Genomic DNA, 22,838 nt, shown 5'->3' with positions numbered 1-22,838 from the left:
CCTCCTTACTTCCTCCCTCCCTTCCTGAACTGGGTCTGGAACTCAGGACCTGATTTTTTGTTCCTTAGCTTCATCACTCAAGGCATTCTACCACTTGAACTATAGTTCTTCTAGCTTATTTGTCATTAACTGGAGATGAGAATCTTACAGATTCTCCTATCCGTGGATCTTAAATATGATCCTCAGATCTCAGCTTCTTGAGTAGCTAGGATAAAAGCTATGACACACTGGCACCAGGCGTCCAGAGTAATTTTTAAAATAAGTAATATCCGAGTATTTGATAAGCATTAAATGGAGTAGGCTAAACAAAGAAGGTTTGACTTACACAGTACTGATGAATTAATTGTACTCTGGGCTCTGCTTTGCACTCTCTATGACTTTGATCAGACACTTTATTCTAGGAAACTGTTTCCTCCCCACTACTTAGAGGTAGATAAATTAAATCTTCCAGAAATCCTCTTTCCTGAATCACAAAGTCCTAAAGTATTGCTGTTTCCCAAGATTCTATAGCATTGTCCTTGAGTGGTTAATTCTCCTTCTCTCTCCCTCTCCCTCTCCCTCTCCCTCTCCCTCTCCCTCCCTCCCTCCCTCCCACCCTCTCCCTCTCCCTCTCCCTCTCCCTCTCCCTCTCCCTCTCCCTCTCCCTCTCCCTCTCCCTCTCCCTCTCCCTCTCCCTCTCTCTCCCTCTCTCTCTCTCTCTCTCTCTCTCTCTCTCTCTCTCTCTCTCTCTCTCTCTCTCTCTCTCTCTCTCTCTCTCAGAACGTCTGATCCCATCAGGAAATGCATTTTGAAACAAACCTCTAGTACTAGTACTGAGAAAGTCTTCCAGGCTTTTGGGTTTTCTTTTTCCTCTGTCACTCAATTGTCAGGCTGATTATAATCACTAAGCCAAAACCTATGACATGATTGCTAATAAGCAATTCAATTTCTCTTTCACATTTCATGTCACTCATTAATTTTCTGACCTAGCTAGTTGGTAGACTGCCAGAAATGTAAGCAAATTCACAATGATTTTTTTTCTACTTTTCCAAAAGAAATATTCAAAGGAAATAGAAGGGAGATCATTTAAGAAGCAATGGGTAAAAAATTAATAAAACCTTGAGCATATACTAAGCCATCATTGCTAGAAAATGGAGATAGAGAAAGAAGTATTTTCAGTGTTACTTTCCTGTGACTTGAATTTATTACTCATATGTGTAATTTTATTTTTTTCTTTGTTTTCAAAATTTTTTATTGTGATTAATAGTAAGGGTTGCATTATATTCACCAGATAGAAGGTGCATAACTTCACAAACATGTTTTGGTCCTCATTTCCCTCCCCACTCCCACCCCTCATCTTGTTTTCCTCCCTTCCCTATCTAATTTCAAATAATCAATTAAGTACATATAAAATATGTCAGATAACACGGTGAAATAGGGTGGGAGTACAAACTCATTCAACCACTATGGAAAGCAGTATGGCAGTTCCTCAAAAGACTAAACCTAGAACTCCCCAGATGTCCCTCAGCTGATGAGTGGATCAACAAGATGTGGTATTTATACACAATGGAATTCTATGATTCTGTCAGAAAGAATGACATCGCCCCATTTGTAAGGAAATGGAAAGACTTAAAAAAAATCATATTAAGTGAAGTAAGCCAGACTCAAAGGAACTTAGACCCAGTAGTCCCCTCATTTGTCATAATCAGTAGAAACCTTCGGCTCTCCTAGCAGAGATTTACAATAGAACAAAATCTAGAGACATTAGGCCAAATAGTATGACACTAAATGAAAGGACCTTCAGGATAAGGAAACAAAAGCCATATAATGAGTGACTGTTGTCTTTAATGTACTATGCTATCGCTAATCTCTTCTGCCATCACTTGGATATCCCATGTATAATTTTAGAATAGAAATAGTTGCAGATAATAATTGCTTGTACATCTTTGATTTATAATATGATGATCAATGTTAAAATGTATTACAAAAGAAATCCCAGCCTGTAATCCTAGCTACTCAGGAGGCTGAGATCTGAAGATTAAGGTTCAAAGCCAGCCCAGGCACAAAAGGACTTGAGACTCTTATCTCCAATTAACCTCTAGAAAATGGGAATTGGGGCTTGGCTCAAAGATAGGGTGGTAGCCTTGAGCTGAAGAGCTTAGGGACATTGCCCAGGCTGAGTTCAAGCCCCATGACACACACACAAAAAAAGAAAAGAAATCCCAAGAGATAATTTGAGGGTGGTACTTCCTATAGAGTGAGTCCATAATGAGTCCATTATGCATCCATACTCCTTTTAATTCTATTATAATTTGTTTATTTATTTTTACATGAGGTGTGTCTATTACTTTCATGCTTTTTGTATTTTGTTTTGTTTGTTCATTGAGGAAGGGAAAGTGACATTATTGCATTCCTCTATTACCTTTGTCCCCAGCATCACGAGGACAATGTGTTTAGAAATTCACTCAATGCTGAGATTCACATGAACTAAACTATCTGTTTTCTGGCTGCAATATCTGAGAAAATAATTTTTGTCTGCCATTTTATGTCTTAATTGACTGCCTTAGACATTTACAAAGGCTCCTCTTTGGTCAAATCAAGCAACATTTTTTTTTTCTGCAGGTCTGCAAAATGCCCAAAACTCAGTTTGGAGTTTTGGTCTTTCATTTTTCACTTGGTTTCTTCCTTTATCAATCTTTTGAACCTTTGTTGTAGCTATATTTTGAGAAGGAATACAAGCTCTGTCTGGTTTGGAAGCTTTAAAGGGTAATTTTTATTTCCTGGTTGTTATTGTCTTAGAGAGAAGTGTGAGTAATCACCAACTCACAGCAGTGCACCTTCTTCTTTCAGCATTGTTGACCCCTCCAGTCATGGCTGTCTAGTTTGATTGCTGATGACTATAACTATCAGAGATGTGTTCTTGTTGCTGGTGTTGTTTTACTCGGCCTTTATAAGTTTATTGTGCCACTAGTTTGGTTTGCTACTCTGTCACTTTTAAATAGAAAAGACCCAGGGCCTGTATTTATACTGAAAGAGATCAATATAATGATAAAAGAATTATGGAAGGCAAATTTACTAAAAAAATATGTGAAAGGAATTAAAGTTTTATGTGACCATGAGAATATAGACAAAATGTTGAAACAGTGCCACTATAAATACGTGCAATCAATGGGAAGACCCTCAGCCTGCTAGAGTTTGGGATTAGAAAAGCTAATTGATTGTTAAGTGATTATCTTGCACTTCAGACTTGGATTCTAAAATGGTGAAGTATTAATAAAATCAAATAATAGGAGAAATATAAAAGTTCATAGAACATGTGTGGTCTAGATAGGAATAGTCATGGGAGGGGTTAGTGATATTATTGAGTAAGGATGTAAGCATTTTAAAGCTTTACCAAAAGAAAGGATGTAAATGAGTTGAAGGGAATTGGGCATGAAAAATTTTCTGAAAGCATCTTCAAGCTGGTAAACAAACTTTTCAGCCTTTATGGTACATCTAGTGACTTATGGTACTTAAAATTGCATTAGACAACTATGAGCACTTATAATAAAAGAAATTTTGTGAGAAGGCTAACTGTATTCAAATAAAAAAGAATAATCAGTTTCATTTTTGTTGAGAGTAGATTATATGCATAATGCTATGTAGACACCTTAAACAAAACCCAGGTTAATTCTTACCAATGGATGATTTAAATATCATTATCATCACTTTAGAAATGGGAAAAGACAAAAGTACAGAAGACAAGTAATTTGTGCCAGGTCAAACAGGCAGTGATGGATCAAACCTAAGCATCTATCACCCAAAGCCACAATCTTATCCATCACATTACACATTCCAAGCTATGATTCCTTTTGTTTTACAAACTTTTATAATGTCCTGAAGTTGACAGGGTATAAAAAGTCATACTCACATTAATAGATGTGCTTTGAAAAATGTTATAAATAACATGATTAGAGATTCAGGTTACTTGTTCTGTGCTTGAATTAATTAAACCATATAAGATGAAAGACACAATGCTTCGATGGTTCCCTCTTTTAAGTAACAGGCACACAGGGCAAATATAGTCCTGTCATAATATATAAAATAAGCTAGTCTGTATGTGTGCCTGCAACATAAATTTACCATGTACATAGTCACATATGTCATAGTCAATCCATACATAAATGCCATTGTGGTGCAGTTGATGTAACCTTGAAATGTTATTTAACACCATTTTAAATTTCCACCCTGACTATAACGGTAGGATTATTTAAGTAGCTATTGAAAACAAACTTTTAGAATTTGCCAGACCAAAATTCTAAGATTCCTTTTGTTATCCAACTTTTTATAATCTTTGACAGAATATTCTCTCTTATTTTTGACTGAAATTCTTTGGTGGAAACCAAAAGCCAATGTGCCTTCAACACCAGCTCAAATAAAACTAGATTCGTGCATTATGTGTTTTGACCTCCCTGACACCAGTCAGTGCACTAACATGGAAGGCATAATAGATGCGATGAAGTCTTACATTTTCCTCTTATGATTAATTTGGGGACTCACAATAAAACTGTCTTATCTGAACACAACATTATGTTTGCTACTTTTGAGAGATGATGAAAATAACCTAGAAAGTGCTTGAGATAATCAAACCTGATCTCCTTAATTTAGCTCTGAGGTAACTGTTTCACATTTCTGAGAGTTGTTTTACACAAATATTTAAAAGTTTGCTTTAAAGTCTGTTTTTCCTCATCTAAAACTTTGAAAATCTTCACAGAAATCCAGCATTGCAGTAAACGATCAGAATGTTAAAAATTTATATTTTCATAATGCGGCATAGTTTTCACACAGGTCTTTTTTAGGGTTTTCGCTATACATATAGTTTGTGTGTAAGAAAATACCATGGTTGTCACAGGGCAAAGGGGACCTTCAGTGTCTTCGGCTTTTCTCCAGAAGAAATTAAGAGAAGAATTCATCAAATGTGAATGCTAAGAACTTCGAAACTTTGGAATGTTTGTCCAAAGTCCCAGGCTCTCATGCTGCTGAGGCTCTGGGGGAAGATTGCAGCCAAAGTCAACACAAGCAGAAACTCCATCTGACAGAGGCTGTGGAAACAGCTGTGACCACTTAGCTGGAAACCACCTCCGATTCCTCTCCCAGAAAACACTGATGACATGGGAGATGGGGAGCAGGAAAGCTCTGTCAGGGTCTCTCTTCAGCTGTGGACAGAAAAAATATTTTCTTTCCCTAAAAACTGTAAATACTTGAGCTCAGGACTGGTCATAATAAACCACCAACAACCACCACCAAAAACAACAAAAAAACTTCTTTCAATTAGTGCATGTCTCATGTCTCTTCCACTGCCGTGTATTAACCAATATTTGGTTTGTGTCATGTTTTATGTCAATTAAAAAAACGATTTACTGCTCTTAGGGGTTCCCTTTCTAAATGAAATTGGCAGGATTCCAGGTGACTGTTAGTATTCAACTTGGCCAATGAATGTTTAATTCTGATAACTTTTGAGCTTGTAAAACACAATCATAATTCTTTGGCTTGAGGTTTTATTTTCTGTTCTTTTGCCCAGTAAATTCTGTTATGTATGATCTTCTTTAGAGGGAAAAAAAAGATTTAGGTACTACATAACACAGTAAATAGATTACTTCTAACTTTGCCATAGCATACTTAAATACAACTTGTATGTATTTAGTTTCTATGGCTTGATTTGATAACAAATTAGCACTTTATGCACTCACATATTTAGAATTTTTTGGAGCTAATACTTAAAATCTACTTTCTTACACAAATAGCAATGTTTCTTGTATGGTCCAGTACATATATCCATGGCAATATCATTGTATACCAGAACCCTGCCATTTACCTTGCATACCAGAAAAATTTCACCCATGATCATTTCTCCTCATGTGCTCTTTCACCCAACTCTTAATAACCACCCTTAAACTCTAATTCTATAAATTTGACATTTCTAAACATGCATGGTATTTGTGCAATCAGAAGAAATAGATTTTTTCACTGCATCCGTAGAAAGTACATTTGGATCTTGTAATCATAGCTTTATAAATTATCTACGAACAAGTCATGAGTATAGCAGTGAAAAGGTCTAAAAAAAAATAAAGGCAAATAAGAGGAATAGGTCAAAATACCATTATTTTACTTCAAGATGTTTTGTATGTTTTAGCATGGAATATTGAGACTGATATTGTGAGAATGAGTATAAATGAGTAATACACAAACCATTTTATGCCTTAATTTATACATTTATTTGATTATCTAAATTTTTCTAAGTTTGTGATGAATGCAGTTCTGGGCTTAAGTCTTTATATATAATATGGCATCTTAAACATACCAGCAAAATTGCAAGTGTTAGTTCTGATGTGACTTATGCTACTGCCAGCTCCATTTTCCAAGTGTAATAAGTCTCATTCTAAAATGATTGAGCTCTGAAGAGTATGAATTGATTTCATTCATTTCTTCATGAAGTGTTTTCTGGATGGTAGGTGCTATATGAGGCTGACAGTATGTCACCTAACTCTGAAGTCTCCCTATCCTTCCGCTAAAGAGGTTTCAGTAAGGATGGGATAGCCAACAATAAATAAACAAATATGTGTGTTTCAGGTTTTGGAAAATACGTGATAAATTGTAGCTGAATAATAGAGGACAGATTGTGCTTGGGATTGCTTTTTCATAGATAGTGTTGGCAAGAAAGCTAGGCATAAGAACCAAGTGAGAAAAATACTCCAAGGAGACCAAAAGAAAGCCTAACCCTCTTCTTTCCTTGAAGACATGCGAGACGTTCATTTTGCACTGGGCAAACAGGATGAAGGCCAGTTGTATAGCTAATTGAGGATTGGGGTACCCAGTTGTGCAGATCTTGTTGAAAGCTGGAAAGCTATTGGAAAGACTTAATGAATGGACTCAATCTGACAGAAAATTCAAAGGATTCCTGTCTTTTATGTGGAGGATAGAGCCAATGCATTAGTGATACTCATAAGACACTATTTACAACATGTGGGAGGGAGTAGAGAGGAAGGAAAGTGGGAGCAAAGGAGGAAGAGATAACACTGTTGGACAGGAAATGTACTCTATACCCTACTCTTGTAACAAACCCCTCTGTATATCATGTTTACAATAAAATTAATTAAATTTAAAAGAGTAAGGTGAGAATGAGATGGGTGGACAGTGGCTTAAGTCAGGGTAATGGCAATAGCAGAGGGAGAAATAGCTCTCTTCTGAATTTGTATATCCTATATTTCGAATGTAGAACCAATAGGCTTTTCAGATGGTTTGAATTTGGAATAAGAGATATAGGTAGATTCCGAGTTGAGTCATAAACTTTTGATCTATCCAATTGGAAAAGTATATGGAAGGTATGTCCTGTAGTCAACCACTTTGAGAAGTTCAGGGATTCCTCTGATGTTTCTAGCGGCTAAGATATTACACACAAAAACAAAATATGTAGGTCTATATTGTGGGGGATATATGGCTTATCTATCTGGAAGAGTAAAATAGGGTAGATGGAGAGCCAGATAGGTGTGGTTGTACATGCATCTAATCTAGCCACCTGGGAGGCAGAGGCAGGAGGATTACAAGTTTGAGGCCAAGTTAAAAGTTTGGCCTCAAACTTGTATCTAAAAAACAAGACAAGGCCAGGAGTTGGGCCTAGTGATAAGAGTGCCTACATAGCATTCACAAAGACCAGAGTTCAGAGTTCAATTCCTGGGTACCACATACATAAAGAAAGAACCAGTACTGTGACTCAAGTGGTAGAGCTTTAGCCTAGAAAGCCCAGGCCCTGAGTTCAAGCCCCAGGACTGGCAAAAAACAAACAACAACAACAACAAAAACCCAAGATAAAAAGAAAAGAGATGGGGCCGGGAGTTTGGCCTAGTGGTTAAAGTGCTTGCCTAGCATGCAGGAAGACCCGGGTTCGATTCCTTGGCACCACATACATAGACAAAAGCCGGAAATGGTGCTGAGGCTCAAGTGGTAGAGCTCTAGCTTTGAGAAAGTCCAAGGACAGTGCTCAGGCCCTGAGTTCAGGCCCAGGACTGGCAAATAATTAATTAATTGGTTAATTAAAAATATTAAAAAAAAAGAAATCATGAGTTCTTGGGTTCAATCTTCAGAGAGGGAAGGAGAAAGGAAGGAAGGAAAGTAGATCTGTAGGAAGTAAGAGAAAGAGGAAAGGAAGAAAGGGGAGGGAGGGAGGAAAAGAGGGAGGGAAGGAAAAAAGGAAAGAAGGAAGGAGGGAAGGAAGGAAGGAAGGAGGGAAGGAAGGAAGGAAGGAAGGAAGGAAGGAAGGAAGGAAGGAAGGAAGGAAAGAGAGAAAAGAAATAATGCTTGTTTCCCCATGGGGAATTAATGCAAGGTATTAAGCCAAGAAACAAAAAGCAATTGCTCTTAAAGGAGCTGTGCCAGTAGCTTTCTTAGGGAAAACATGGTAATCTTCCAAGCTCAAGTCTTATGGAGCCAGAAATATTTGTCCCAAGCTATAAAGCAGCGGACACTTAATGGTGAGTTTCAGCAGAATCTGTCTAATTAGTAATCTTCCAATGCTCCATGGAATGCAGCTGTTCAGACATGGCTGTGTGACATCATGCTAGCTAGTGATCTTGATTCTCTCTGTAGCGTCATTAAGAAGAAAATCCTGCCTCTGCCTCTCATTATTTGTATGACCCTGGGCAAACTATGTGACCTTTTAAAGTTTAGTTCTTTCATCTTTCCAATAGTGGGATGAAAGTTCACTGAGGCAATGACTGTAATGTGCACAACACTATGTTTGTCAGGGTATCTTTATCAATAAATATTATCTGTGTTATCACCAGTCCTCAAAGATGCATCTGAGCAGAATAAAAGAGCCAGTGGTCAGGGCCCCAGGACACAGTGCAGAACAGAGAGCACCTTCTCCCTTCACCTGCACTTATAGAACAACAGCTGCTTCCCATATGGGAATCAGATGTTTAGAATTTTTTATGTTACTGAGCCTGTAAAAATCTTCTGAGTTGTCTCCCTCAAAAGACTAAAACATCTCTCATGTAAATGTCTAGGCTTTTCACTTCTTAGATGTATTTGGGAAGAATGTGCATTAAGAAAGGAATTGCCTTAAAGCCATAGAAAATTCAGCTATAAATTTTTTAATCAAAGTGTTTCTTGAAATATAAATCTTATGGTTATAATTAGATAGAAATATAAATGGATAGACCAGGAGGTACAATGAAAAATGGCAATAACTGCAGATCAATTTCCCACTCATACATTCTCAGATGAAATTTTATTTCACAGAGCGGACAATTTCTCCAAGATGGAAAAGGAATTCCTATAAGGAAATTTTTGGGGAAATATTAAGCCTAGATTTTGTTTATTCATAGCTTTATATTCACTGACATGAAATAGGAATCAAAGTTGGCCTTCTCAATATGTAGGTAACTGAAGTCAGAATATGAGTTAAGGAAATGCTTTCAAGTAATTAGTTTGTGACCCACTTGATACAATTTAAGTCATTTGTGCTTGCTACTCAGTATAAAATCACGAAGTCTCTTTTCTTAAAAATTTACTTAATAACAAGAAAGTAAGCAGTCATATTCCAATAAATATTCCAATATACTGGAATATCTGAGCAACATTCATTTGTTTATACAAAATTTGCTCTCAGCTCCATATAAATTGTCACATGATCACATCAATCTCTTGAGGATTGTCTGATAATTTCCTGGGTTTGGCAGTTAGCAGAACATACACAATTATGATTCAATCATGGGTCCTTGGTATGTCTCACAGGGATCTCTGCAAAGATGTTTTAGGTATATGCCCAATTTAAGATAGTGGCAACTAGCTGAAAGACCTTCCTTTAGTAATTGCTATCTACTATAAATGCATGTGAAAACACATTTAGGCATTTTCTGATTTTATAATTTATTCAGATGAATTCCCTAGATTAACTCTCACTATTAAGAAAACTTCTCATTTAATCATCCCTAAGTTTCATGGAAATTGCTGTTCAATCCCCTGATGAACCTGCAGAAAATGCTATCTGGGCTTTCCATGTAGGCCCTGATCACATTGCAATGCTTTGAGTGCCAATGACCATCTCATGAGATAACAAAAAAGCAGAAACTGTTATGTCCAAGAAAAGTTTATCCTCTAAACTTTAACCAGAATCATGGATGCTAATTAAGGCCAACTCTCAAAGCCAAGTCGAGTTGGCGCTCATCATTTACCTGATGGGTCACAGCTGTGTGCAAAGGGAAATGAGAGACGTGTAATTTGTTCTCATGGATTTGGACTATATCTTATTTATGATAGATCTATGGGTTTAGAGGTTACCTAATCAATTTTTATAATGTCTATTAATTGACCACATAATTTACCTATTACTGACCATACAAACAATTTTCAGGATTATGTCAATCAACATTTTAAAAAAGATGTTGTAGTGATGGCACATGTAAGTATTCTAAGTGCTTTATATTGGATCTCACAGGAAACTACAGAAATTTTATTTTGCATTTCTGGCTTTGGAAACCAGCCACATCTTGAGAACACTCAGGAAGAATTAGCAAAGTTGACCCTACCATGAACAACACATCTCAATATCCTTTCCTGAGGCTATTTAAAAAGATATGGTTAGGAAGAAGGCAGCATGGAGAAGAATACAGTTCAAAAGGTGACCTAGCTAAGAGATGTGAGAAATACACTGAAAGAACTGTAAGCACTTTTTCTTCTGTATCTGTGAATAGTGTCTTGGGCAAAGTGAGCTGAAGGAAGACTATGCCCTACAAATTATAACAGTGAAATACACCTTTTGATATGAATTTCTTTGCAAACTTTAGTCTTTCTTTTCTTCAACATATATATATATTTATCAGCAGATAATTGAAATAAAAACAGAAAGTTATACTTTACATAAAAGTAGAAATGTAATAGAACTACTATGATACTAACCACTTATCCCCACAAAGTTGTAGCAAAACTAAGTGTATAGCACGCAGGTATGTTTGAGAATGAATGCAATTGACTACAGTTCAGCATTGTATATCTGTTTTTTATCTCACCACGGGACCACGGGATGTTTATTCACCATACCTATGAACATAAAGGAAGTCAGACATAGTTAAACCCTTATACTTTAATTTTATGGCTGGTATCTTTTTTCATTATCATTCTAAGGCACATTTAGGTAGAGACTAGGACAGATAATATTAAATTCTGTGGAAAATAACCATATTCTCAAAAGAATAAACATAGAGCTCCTCTATGATCCAGAAATCCCACTCTTGGGGACTTACACAAATGACCAGCTAAGCCACACGAAAGCTACATTCACACTATGTTCATTACAGCATTATTTAGCATAGCTAAAATATCCCCTCAGTAGATGAATGAAAATATGGTACGTATACACAATGGAATTACACTGTGTGTAAAAAAAAGTCCAGCCTTGGGCTGCATAGTATGTGACTTTGTTCATGTGACATCTGAAAAAATATCTAAGTCATATAGAATTTTGTGGTTGCCATTGTCCAGGGCTACAGGAAGATGTATGACTACAAAGGCATAAGGAAACTGGGGTGCTAAATATATGTTTGGGGTGTTGTTACATGACTAGACACATTTAGCAAAATTTCTAGTTTGCACTTGGTTTTACTCTATTACTATGACACCTTCATGAATTTTGTTGTTGTTGGTTGTGTTGGTGTTGGTGGTCTTGGGGCTTGAACCCAAGAGGGAGTCATTGATGCTGAGCTCTTTTATTTTGCCAGTCCTGGAGGCTGAACTCAGGGCCTGATCACTGTCCTTGGGCTTTCTCAAGGCTAGAGCCCATCCACTTGAGCCACATAACCACTACCAGCTTTTTCTGTATATATGGTACCTAGGAATTGAACCCCGGTCTTCCTGCATGCTTGGCAAGCACTCTACCACTAGGCCAAATTCCTAGCCCCTCTTGAGCTCTTTTTGCTCAATGCTAGCAATCTACCACTTTAAGCCACAGCTCCACTTCTGATTTTCTGGTGGGTAATTGTAGATAAGAGTTTCAAAGCTATTCCTATCTGGGCTTCTTCAAACTGTACCTTTTAGATCTTAGCCTCCTGAGCAGCTAAGACTACAGGTGTGAGCCAGCCTGACAATTTCATGAGTTTTAAAACAATTAAGAATTAGTTTGTTTTCTTGTGTGCCTGCTTTTCCTTTGACTAATCCATTGCATTCTTCTAAGAAGGCCACTTCATTCCCAAGTATTGCAAGCTGACAAAGGAATGCTCTGCAGATGAGAAGCAATTCTGAATTCTTCATGTGTTTACTTTTTAAATTCTTTTCTTGTTATTATAAAGGCAATGTAGAGAAAGGTTACAGACACATTTCTTTTTGACAATGTCACTCCTCATGCTTTCTCCCAGTTTTTCCCTCCTGGGCCCTCTCACAAGTTATGTAGTTCATTTCTGACATAATGCCTAGTGAACATCACCCCTGCATCACCCTTTGTCCCTCTACCTCTGTGCCCCTTTATCTTCCTAAATTCAGATAAACAAGACAGACCAACAGAAAAGAAACAAGACAATGCTTTTTGTTTCCATTTCCTAAACATCTGTTCTCTTTTGCACACAGTAAGAAAACAACCTTTCAGAGCCCTCCCTTGCTTCTCTCTCCCAACAGGTTTCTTCACTTTCTCCTAAAATATACTGAGCTGATACACTTTGACAAGGAAAACCAATTACCATAACTGATTCAGAGTGCGTTTGCAGTAGAGATTCTTTGGATCTGATTGGGTAGATGAACACATTAGGAACTCAATTGGCCAAGATAATTCTTCGTTGTGATGGATAAGTCATAGATTAGTGAACCACTGATATTGTATTCCCTAATGGCTTTCAATCTTGTGAGTTTATTCAGTGATAAACTTTGTCATATAAGGAATTACTGCAAGAATTAGATGTACCATGCATAAAACACATTAGATTCTATCATTATGTTGTCAAAAGTATAAAAAGATTCTTAAGCAGGAAGCAACATGATTTAAGGGGGGATTAATGATTTGCAATGATATTGAGCTTTTCATCATTTTGATTATTCAGATTCAACCTATAAGATGCCTGTAACCATAAAATAAGAAGGGGATTCTAGTCTATTATGTGAAGAGTTGGACTGGTCATTTTGCAAGTTAGTACCATATTCAGGTATTATTTTTCTCGATACCTATGTGTGTGTGATTGTGGATGCATGGTCTATTCATGTATAGTACAACACTATGTATGCAGATACACACATATATATATTGCATATGACTAAACAGATCTTTTTGGTTAAAAACATAGAGGGCAATAATTCAATATAGATGTGTTGAGAGTATAAAATGCATTACTTTAATTATATATTGGTAAATTGGAAATTTTGGCTTAGCATAATGAAAGGAAGTTATTTGTATAGAAACAGTTTACAATGTAAAACTTAATGGAATACCTTCTTTCTCAAATGTACCACCCTTCAGGGGAGACTCAAGGACTGAGATAGTGGTAGGGAACTTTCCTTACCACATGGTCTCCTTGAATTTTCTCTCTGATGTCACATGAAGAAAAGAACGGAGAAACGGAGGGAGAGAGGAAGGGAAAAAGTGAGACAGAAAGAAAGAGAAAAATGAAGGAAAAAGAAGGGAGGAGGAAGAGAAAAAGAAGGGAGGAAGAAATGCAGGGAGAGGGAACAAAAGTGAGGGGTAGAGTGAGAAAGGAAGGAAGAAAGGAAGGAAGAAGTAAGGCAAGATTAGGAGAAAGAGAATGAGAAAATGGAAGGAAAGAAGTTCCAAACTCTCTACTTATAAATGTGTGTTTTATTAAAAAAAAAAAAAGCAGAAGTTACCAGCATTCAAAATTTGTTGTGGATATGAATGTGGCTTAGCAAAAGTGTGCTTGCCTAGCATGTATAAAGCCCTGCCTGTCTATGAAAGGGAAAACAAAATATAATTTCTCCAGTCCTGTATGGAGTGTGGATTCTTTGGTGAATTATGGTCATTAGTAGTAATATTTTTACACTGAACAACCTGTTGTTTGTATAGCAGTTAGTAAAATCAGAAAGGCCTAGAATAAAAATAACAACTTATCATCAACACAGCTAAATGAATAGCTCTGCATTTCATATGTTTCTATTATAATTTTTGCCTAATCATGGGAAAATATGCTAACTAAAAATGAATCAAATGTACCTGTTAAATTTAAGCACTTCTGTTTATGTATCAATTTGTCAGGGGCAATATAATATGATTAGAAGTCTCTATTGTAATGTATTACTTAATTTAACTGATGTAACTGGCCTATTTTTTATATATTTTTATTGTAATTAATAGAAGGGTTACATGATATTTGCCAGATAAATGGTGCATTAATTCCCATACATTGATACCCTTTCACATGTCTCGGTCCCCATTTCCCTTCCCCCCACCCCCACCCCTCATCTTGTTTTCCCCCATTCCCTATCCAATTACAAATAACCAAATACAAATATATCCAATATATCAGGTAACAAAGTAAGATACTGTAACAATATGAGATAACCAAGGGACAGCAAAAGAGATGAGAGATAACATAGTACCTTAAGAACAACAATCATTCATTGTATGGATTATGTTTCTGTATCCTAGAGATCCTTTCATTTAGCGTCCTACTATATCTGGCCTGTTTTTAATATCCTATAAACCCAAAGTTAAAGGACAAACTAATTGTGCACAAATCTTTTAGCTTGCACAGTGTAGCTATATCTTACCTATTTTAAAATTTAACTGTTGAGATTTTTCCCTCAAGTTATTTAATATCTCATATTATCTTACAAATCATTTTAGAAGCACATCTCAAACTAAGAGGACTGCTGATTTGTTTGTGCTGGGAAGATAAACAAAAGGAAAAGGATTTAATTTGAGAAAGAGGCAGCTATAAGAACTCAAGGGCGAGTAATTAGAAAATAAAACAGAGGGAGTTTAGACAGATTCTGTTTGGTTAATTTCAAATGTACACTGAATGTGCTAGTCTTCGATGATAAGATGGTGAAGGAAACAATTTGATTTTCTGCCCCAGTAGTCTTGATGTTGTTATAAAGAGAAAAAACAACCTTTTTGATATAGATTTTCTATAACCTTAACCACTGAGTTCAATTATCTTCCATTGACTGGCAATTCTTATACTACTTTATGTGAAAACATTTTCAGAAATAATTCACATGTACTTTTCAGGGACTTGAAAGACAATAGGAATTTTCCAATTTTTCCAAGTTTAAGAATTTTGTTACTTTGTTGGTCAGACATAAAGTGGTTATTTATTCAGTAATTGTAACTTAGTTTGCATGATTTTGTAATATACTCTAGCAGTTTCCTAGGTATAATTTAAAAGCAAAACAAAGACAAAAACACTTTAAAGAGAAAAGCTGGCTGATTTCAAAAGCCCTATACCCCTACCCAATCTATTTTGTCACAGCTCCCAACATAAAACAGCTTTGATATATTCTCTCCTTCCAACAATGATTTTTCACTTTGGTGTGTTTTTTATACTCTTCAGCATCCCCACCTCTTCAAAGCCTAAACATATCCTCCTCTTCCAAGTCCAGCTTCTTCTGGAGACATTGCAGGCAGCATAATATACTAGCTTTTACCTCTCCCTGTCACTTGTTATATCTGACTGATAAAACTGTGTCATGTTAATAGCTTGCTGTCTTTGAGTTTGCTCTTCCCCTTAAAGTTCACCAATGACCATGGTTGTGGGCACTGTAGATACATTACAGAATCTTTACAAACATTTCAGTTCCTTAAAGCTCTGTAATTGTCCGGTCTTCACATTGTCAATTTGGCCTTTGGGAGGTGTAGAGGATGCTAAATAATCTGCAAGAAAGTTGTTCCACCGCTTTTTGTTTTCTTTGTCATTTCTTAATCTTTTGTTCCCCCAGTCTTCTCTACCAGGTATGTAGCATAAAAAGACTCTCCACAAACCTTTAGATTGTCCTCTCTTCTTCTCCCCTCCCCTTCACTCCCTTTCCTCCCCTCCCTCCTCCTCTCCCTTGCCTTCCCCTCTCTTCTCCTTTCTATCCTTCTTTTCTTTCCTTTTGTATTTTTAGTGGAATAATTGTTTAATATCAGGGCCTTGGATGTGCTTATTAAGCAGGAGTTTGAGTCATGTCCCTTTGTTGTGTTGGTTGTTTCTGAAATAGATTCTCTTTTATTGCTTGGTACAAATAGAAGTATGATCCCCTTATTTCCACTACAATTGTGTAGATGAAATAATAAATGCATACTGCAACTCTCAACCTTTTTTTTTTCTTTTCTTTGAACTTTGGGTCTGGGTGCTGTCTCTGAGCTCTTCAGCTCAAGGCTTCCAGCCTACCCTTGAGCCAAGCCCCACTTTTCCTGTTTTTCTGGAGGCTAATTGGAGATAAGTCTTAGTTCTTTTGTACCCCAGATGCCTTTGAACCTTGTTTTTTTGTTTGTTTGGTTTTTTTTGAACCTTGTTTTTTTGGGTAAGATGTGTCTTTTGAAGACAGCTTTTTGATCCAACTAGACAGTCTATTTTTATCAATATCTGGAATTAATAAATATTAGACCTTTTCACTTTTACACTCTCAAGCAACATCCTTCATTTTTAGGTTTTTAACTGTTCTTGTTAATACTAAATGGAAATACCTTCTACTTGTTAATCTTTTTAAGTTATTTCCAACAATCGAGGGGCAACTTACCTTCTTAGGCTTCTGATTCGAAGAGATGCACTTTAGAATGTTAAAATTTCAAACCCTCTTCACACGTTCAGCTATCTTCAGAAAAGATCCAAATTTTCCATAAACTAAAAAAGCTATCTCTTGCTCTCACTTCTCATAAATTATTTTTTTCCTTTAGAATTATTTTATTAAATCATAAATGTACAACAGCTTCTTAACTCTACACACGCACTTAAATTTTTAAAGGAAAAACGTTATGTTTTATTACACCATAATCCTGGCTAACAGCTTTTCAAAACTTTTGAGAAAAATCTTAAAAAGGTTTCACATGTCACCTGAAACTTACAAATTTAACATTATCAAAGACCACTAGAAAGAAACAACAATTATAAAGCTAAGAAACTGTCTCAAAGGCATTTGTTTTTGTTTTTGTAAGCTTGTTAAATAATCCAATCCATTCACAAAATGGCTCTCTGCATCTGCTCTGGTGTCTTCTGCCTTATCACTGCATATTTATGCATGACTGAGATAAGAGTTTCCTTAACATTGTTATTTCGATAACCTGAAGCTGTTCTGTTACCTCTGGGCTCTCCTCCTCTCCTATTTATACAGTGAAGCCATGGAAAGGAAGAAGCTCAGTATCGGCTCCTCCCACCATAACCACCACTTCCACCACTGCCTCCAGGACCATAGTCTCCTCCACCACATGGTCCCCCCATGTTCCTGCTACCACCAAAGTTTCCACTCTTCGTTGGACCATAGTTAGAAGCTTGCTGGTTGTAATTTTCAAAATCATTGTAATTTCCACTTCCATAATTTCCTCCTCCATAGTTGTCATAACCACCTCCGTAGCCCCCACCCTGGTTGCCATATCCAGGTCCTCCACCACCATATCCTCCTCTTCCTCCTCCATAACCAGGGCTACCTCCAAAATCGCCACCTCCAGGTCCTCCTCCATACCCATTATAACCATCCCCAAATCTACGTCCACTTCCATATCCATCAGATCCCCCTCTAAAGTTACTTCCTGGTCCTGGTCCAAAATTTCCACCGCCACCACGAGAATCCCCAAAACCAAAGTTCCCTCCTCTTCCACTCCTAGAACTTTGGACCTCCTGCATTTCTTGTCTAGACAACGCCTTTCTTACTTCTGCATTATGACCATTGATAGTGTGGTATTTTCGCAACACAATTTTATCCACAGGATCATGGTCATCAAAAGTAACAAAGCCAAAGCCTCTTTTCTTTCCAGACTGTCTATCAGTAATTATTTCAATGGTATCAATTTTTCCATATTCTTCAAAGTAATCCCTAAGGTGATGTTCCTCAGTATCTTCTTTAATTCTACCAACAAACAGTTTCTTCACAGTCACATGAGCCCCTGGTTTTCCAGACTCCTCTCTTGCTACAGCACGTTTTGGCTCAACCACTCTCCCATCAATTGAATGAGGCCTGGCGGCCATGGCAGCATCAGCTTCAGCCATAGATGAGAAAGTTACAAAACTAAATCCTCTCCACCTCCGAGAGCACCTCCGCATGGGACCCGGCGCTGCTGTTACTGCCTCACTTCTCATAAATTATTTATATCAGAAATGCCTAATCGTGAGCCATATTATATGTGTACATATCTATATATTAGTTAAATGTAGAATTCAAAACTCTAAGTTTCTATTCTGGCAGTAGCTCTGCAGTATCTTCTACATCACATTGGTAGATAACAACTTTACCCTATATTAAAAAGACTCTCCTATGAATTGTAAAACAAGAATGTGTGTATGGGGAATATTTGGAATCTTGCCAACTTGTAAATATTTATCCTAATGATGATTAGCCTGTCTAATTTGATAGAAAATCATCTGTCTCTTTAAAAGTGAAAGAAATTAAAAAAATAATGTGGTATTGAGTAATATTTGAATGGTTATAGGTCATTCAGATAATGATAATTCTGCATTTTTGTTGAAAGGGAACATTTCTCTTCCCATAACCACAGTGTCTCTCATTCCACTAGCCAATTATAGGGTGTGAGGTAGCAGTGCTCTGAAGAGGAAATGCCATTCCACTGACCTCAGACTGAAGGAACTAGGTAAGAGTTTGCATAAACAGCAGAAAATAATGAGTATATAAGAGTAAAGTAAGGTGAAATGGAAACCCCATGTAATCATAACAATTTTGATCTGCAGGCTTTGAAATTAACGAAGCTGCTTTCCTCTGAGGCTGTCAGTATGGCAAAATGCCTAAAACATCCCACTACTCAAATCAATATTGCTTTCATTAAGCAAACTTTTCTAAGCTGTGCCCTATTTTCATGGAATTCAGGCATGTTTTCAAGTGGATTTCTTATATAACAACCCATCAGTTTATTGTTTAAGGAAGCACCCACCAACACACATACAAGCACACACACACACACACACACACACACATTTTTAATCTAAAACTTTAAAAAAGTTGTGTTGATTTCAATTTTAAAAGTATATGAAAATAGTATATATATAACAGCATCAACATTCTTTAGAGTATGTACTCTAGTCTTCTGGCCTCCTTGGTTTATAGTGAACATGTGTTTTAAAATTATCTGTTACAAAAGCCATATGACGAGTGATTGTTGTCCTTAATGTACTATGTTGTCTCTCATCTCCTTTGCTGTCCCTTGGTTATCTCATATTGTTATAGTATCTCACTTTGTTATCTGATATATTGAATTTATTTGTATTTGGTTATTTGAAATTTGATAGGGAAGGGGGGAAAACCAAGACGGGTGGGGGGTGTGGGGGGGAGGGAAATGGGTACCAAGACATGTGAAAGGGTATCAATGTATGTGAATTAATGCACCTTCTATCTGGCAAATACCATGTAACCCTTTTACTAATTACAATAAAAAATGCAAAAAAAATTATGTTACATTTGTCTGCACATGAAAACCAATCATGCCTTAAAAATAAATCTTATCTATTTACATGCATATATTCTCCCAACTATATAAGCACATCAGGTATATTTGTGCATTCATTCATTCATTAAAATTTTTAACCAGATAGGTATCTCTTTTCCTGAGGCAGAGTTTGATGCTCACTCATTGTGGGATTCCTCTTGTGATAGTCAGAAAATTTTGATTGCCGATCTTCTGACTCTAATATTTTCCTTTCATTACTTCACCTGCTCCTCTCTTATCTTACCTCCTTTTCAACTTGGCTTCCATATTCTACTTTCTAACAGTCTTATCTAACTCATCTACTTTCTAGCCATCTCATTTCTTCTCATTGCTTCTGATGTATCTTCAGGAAAATCTCCACCCTTTAGCTGATTTTTCAAATAGGCATCCATGTAACTGTGGTTTGATGGAAAAATCTCAAACACTGGATAGACTCTGTCACCAAAATAAACTTCTTATGTTTGGATCTCCAGGTCCAAGGTGAATTAAAAGTTGATCTTCTGGTGTGCCATTGCTGACATTCATTTAAATTCCAGTCTAACTTAGTCTTCATAAAAATGCTAATGTTTGTTTTTTTATCTTATTGTAGGGGTGATGTATAGAGGAGTTACAGTTACATCCATCAGGTAGTGGCTACACTACTTCTTGTACATTGATACCCCTTCCCATGCTTTGCTCCCACTTCCTCTCCTCCCTCATGTGAATTTTGCCAGTGCTTTTTGAAATTCTTTAGTGACAAGCAGTTCTGTTAAAAGTAAATCACATTTATGAATGTTTCTGGAAAAGAAATCTATCTAATAAGCTTCCTGGACAGCCTCAACATGCCCCTCTCCTTTTTTGCTTGATGCTAGGTTCTCTGTACTGCTATGTTCCTGCAAAAGAAAAAAAAAAAACAACTCTTCCTGGGACTTTTGCACATGCTTTCTATTTTCCTAGAATTCTTGTCGTTTTTCTTTGTGAATGATTGTTGTTTGTTTGATTTTTCTTTAATCTGTTTTTGTTTGTGCTGGGGTTTGAACTCAGGGTGTCATGTTTGTTTGCTTTGCTGGCACTCTTACATTTGATTCATGCCTCAAGCCCATTATTCTGCTGGTTAATTTGGAAATGGAGTCATGCAGACTTTTCAGTCCAGAATGCTTTGAATTATTATCCCCCAGATTTCTGCCTCTTGAACAGCTTGTATGCAAGTGCACGTCCCCACGGCCTGCTTCTTATCTTTCTTATGTATTTGCTTAATTGTAGTTTTCTTAAACCGTAGTGGTCCTTCTCCACTTACTTTCTTCCCAGTACTCCATTCTTTCCTCTCCTGTTCACTTGCGATTTTTATTATTTATCATCATTACTAATTATCAGTTTTCTACATTCTGTTTAGGTGAGACAAATTGATTCCACTGTATGCCCAGTGTTTCCCACTGTGCTAATGTGTAACACATGAGCAACAGTTATTACATGACTGAAAGAAAAATTAGACATGTTACAGTAAGTAGAATGGACCTATAGACCTTTTCAGCCAGGAAATCATCCTCTACCACTATTTGGATGGATCAATTTAATAACCTAAAATGGGGCTGGGAGTTTGGCCTAGTGGTAGAGTGCTTACATAGCATGCATGAAGACCCCGTTTCTATTCCTCGGTACCACATACATAGAAAAAAGCTGGAAGTGGTGCTGAGGCTCAAGTGCTTGAGTTCTAGTCTTGAGAAAACCCAAGGACAGTATTCAGGCCCTGAGCCCAAGCCCAGGACTGGCAAAGAAATGTAAATTTAAGTGAAAGTTAAAAATTAAATTAAACAAGAATTTGAAAGTTATCTTTGTGTAGTGTGTGAATGCTCTAAACTTTCCTCTCTGCCATTGAAATTTTCCCCCTAAAGGTTTCAGCTCATGGCTTCCTGGCACCTGGAGATGCGGTGTCTCACATGCCCTGACAAAAGTAGTAATAATTCATTTCTATCATAACTAAAATCAATTGAAATATGCCAGTGTGTTGTCAAACACGTTTTTTAAATGCCTGAAGGAAAATACAACGTAAGAAGTTCAAGATGTCCCACATAGAGAACACAAAGGCCTGTTCTGCTTCTTTAGCTCCCTATTGGTAGCACAATCTCTAGCCTACCCTCCTCACCCCATCCCTTACTTAGAGCTGCCTTAACTTGAGCTCTATAGCAGTGACACAGCTCTCTGTTCTGATTGTTACTCTTTTTCCTGGATCTTCCTATTCCTGAGTATTCATGTCCTTGACCTTGACATCCATAGTTTAACTGATTCTTCTCCAGTTTTCCCTTCACTGACAGTGAGGCACCACTGGGCTAAAGAAACTTGTCTGAAACCTTTGCAATCATTTTAAAACCATTGGTTAGGGTCTAAGGCGCTGGCCTTAGTGTCCCATCATCTCTGGGCAGAAGAATCTTTGCAATGTTCTTCTTGAGATTTAGCCTCTAGGCCCAGTTACATTAGACTAAATATACCTGCAGAACTAAGGGTAGTAGCAGGTCAACTGTTCGTAGGGTGCACAGAGACCTTGAGCATGTGTGTTGTGGTGACAAAATGTAATTGCATTTGGCCCTGGCCCCTTGTAGTACAGAAGGAATGGAATGATCAAAGGTGGTAGGAAAATACTTAACTGGGGCTGCTGAATTACCCATTATCATCAGGGATAAGGCAAGGTGCTCAGATTAAGAACAGCCATTGAATTTAAGAAGTGACAGTAAAATGGGAAAGCTTAAACTAGACTGAATGACACTTAGATATGATCTTAAAAATATATTTCTCTGTTGGTTAAGTAGACTGAATGACACTTAGATGTGATCTTAAAAACATATTCGTATATTGTTTTAATTAAATAAAGATTTAACTACTTCATAGAATCTATGCAGAGTTGCATATATTAAAGGAATGAATCTATGCTGTAATTCGAATACTGTAATAGCAATCTGCATACAGATGTTTGGACATCTTCCAATAAAAGTAAGTCATTTGCTTTTCTTCTGAGTACTGAACAAGATGAGCAAAATTATTAAAAGGCAAAGATAAATAGGTCATGTTCAATTGTCCAAGGAAGATTCCATTGTAGGTCAAGGTCATGCAATGTAACAGTATGGTTTTAATTACATTGTTTTCAAATAAGCACTGTACATGTGCCAATTCTAGTTTTTAGGTATTTCATGTAATTTTTCCATTGCCTGTACTGAAATGAGGCATGTTCATCACTATTTAAATCAGAACTCCACCCAAATTCTATGGGAATAGCTTGTGAAAA

General features: G+C 36.8%; 1 pseudogene; it reads right to left on the bottom strand.

The window, feature by feature from the left end:
- Positions 1-17,270: 17,270 nt before the first annotated feature.
- On the bottom strand, positions 17,271-18,164 carry LOC150059782 (heterogeneous nuclear ribonucleoproteins A2/B1 pseudogene; annotated as a pseudogene).
- Between the last annotated feature and the right edge of the window lie 4,674 nt (positions 18,165-22,838).

This window comes from Megascapheus bottae, chromosome 8 (assembly GCF_031878675.1).
Source record: "Megascapheus bottae isolate mThoBot1 chromosome 8, mThoBot2.hap1, whole genome shotgun sequence".
In the NCBI taxonomy this organism is placed as follows: Eukaryota; Metazoa; Chordata; class Mammalia; order Rodentia; family Geomyidae; genus Megascapheus; species Megascapheus bottae.
This window is presented reverse-complemented; position numbering and strand designations above follow the sequence as displayed.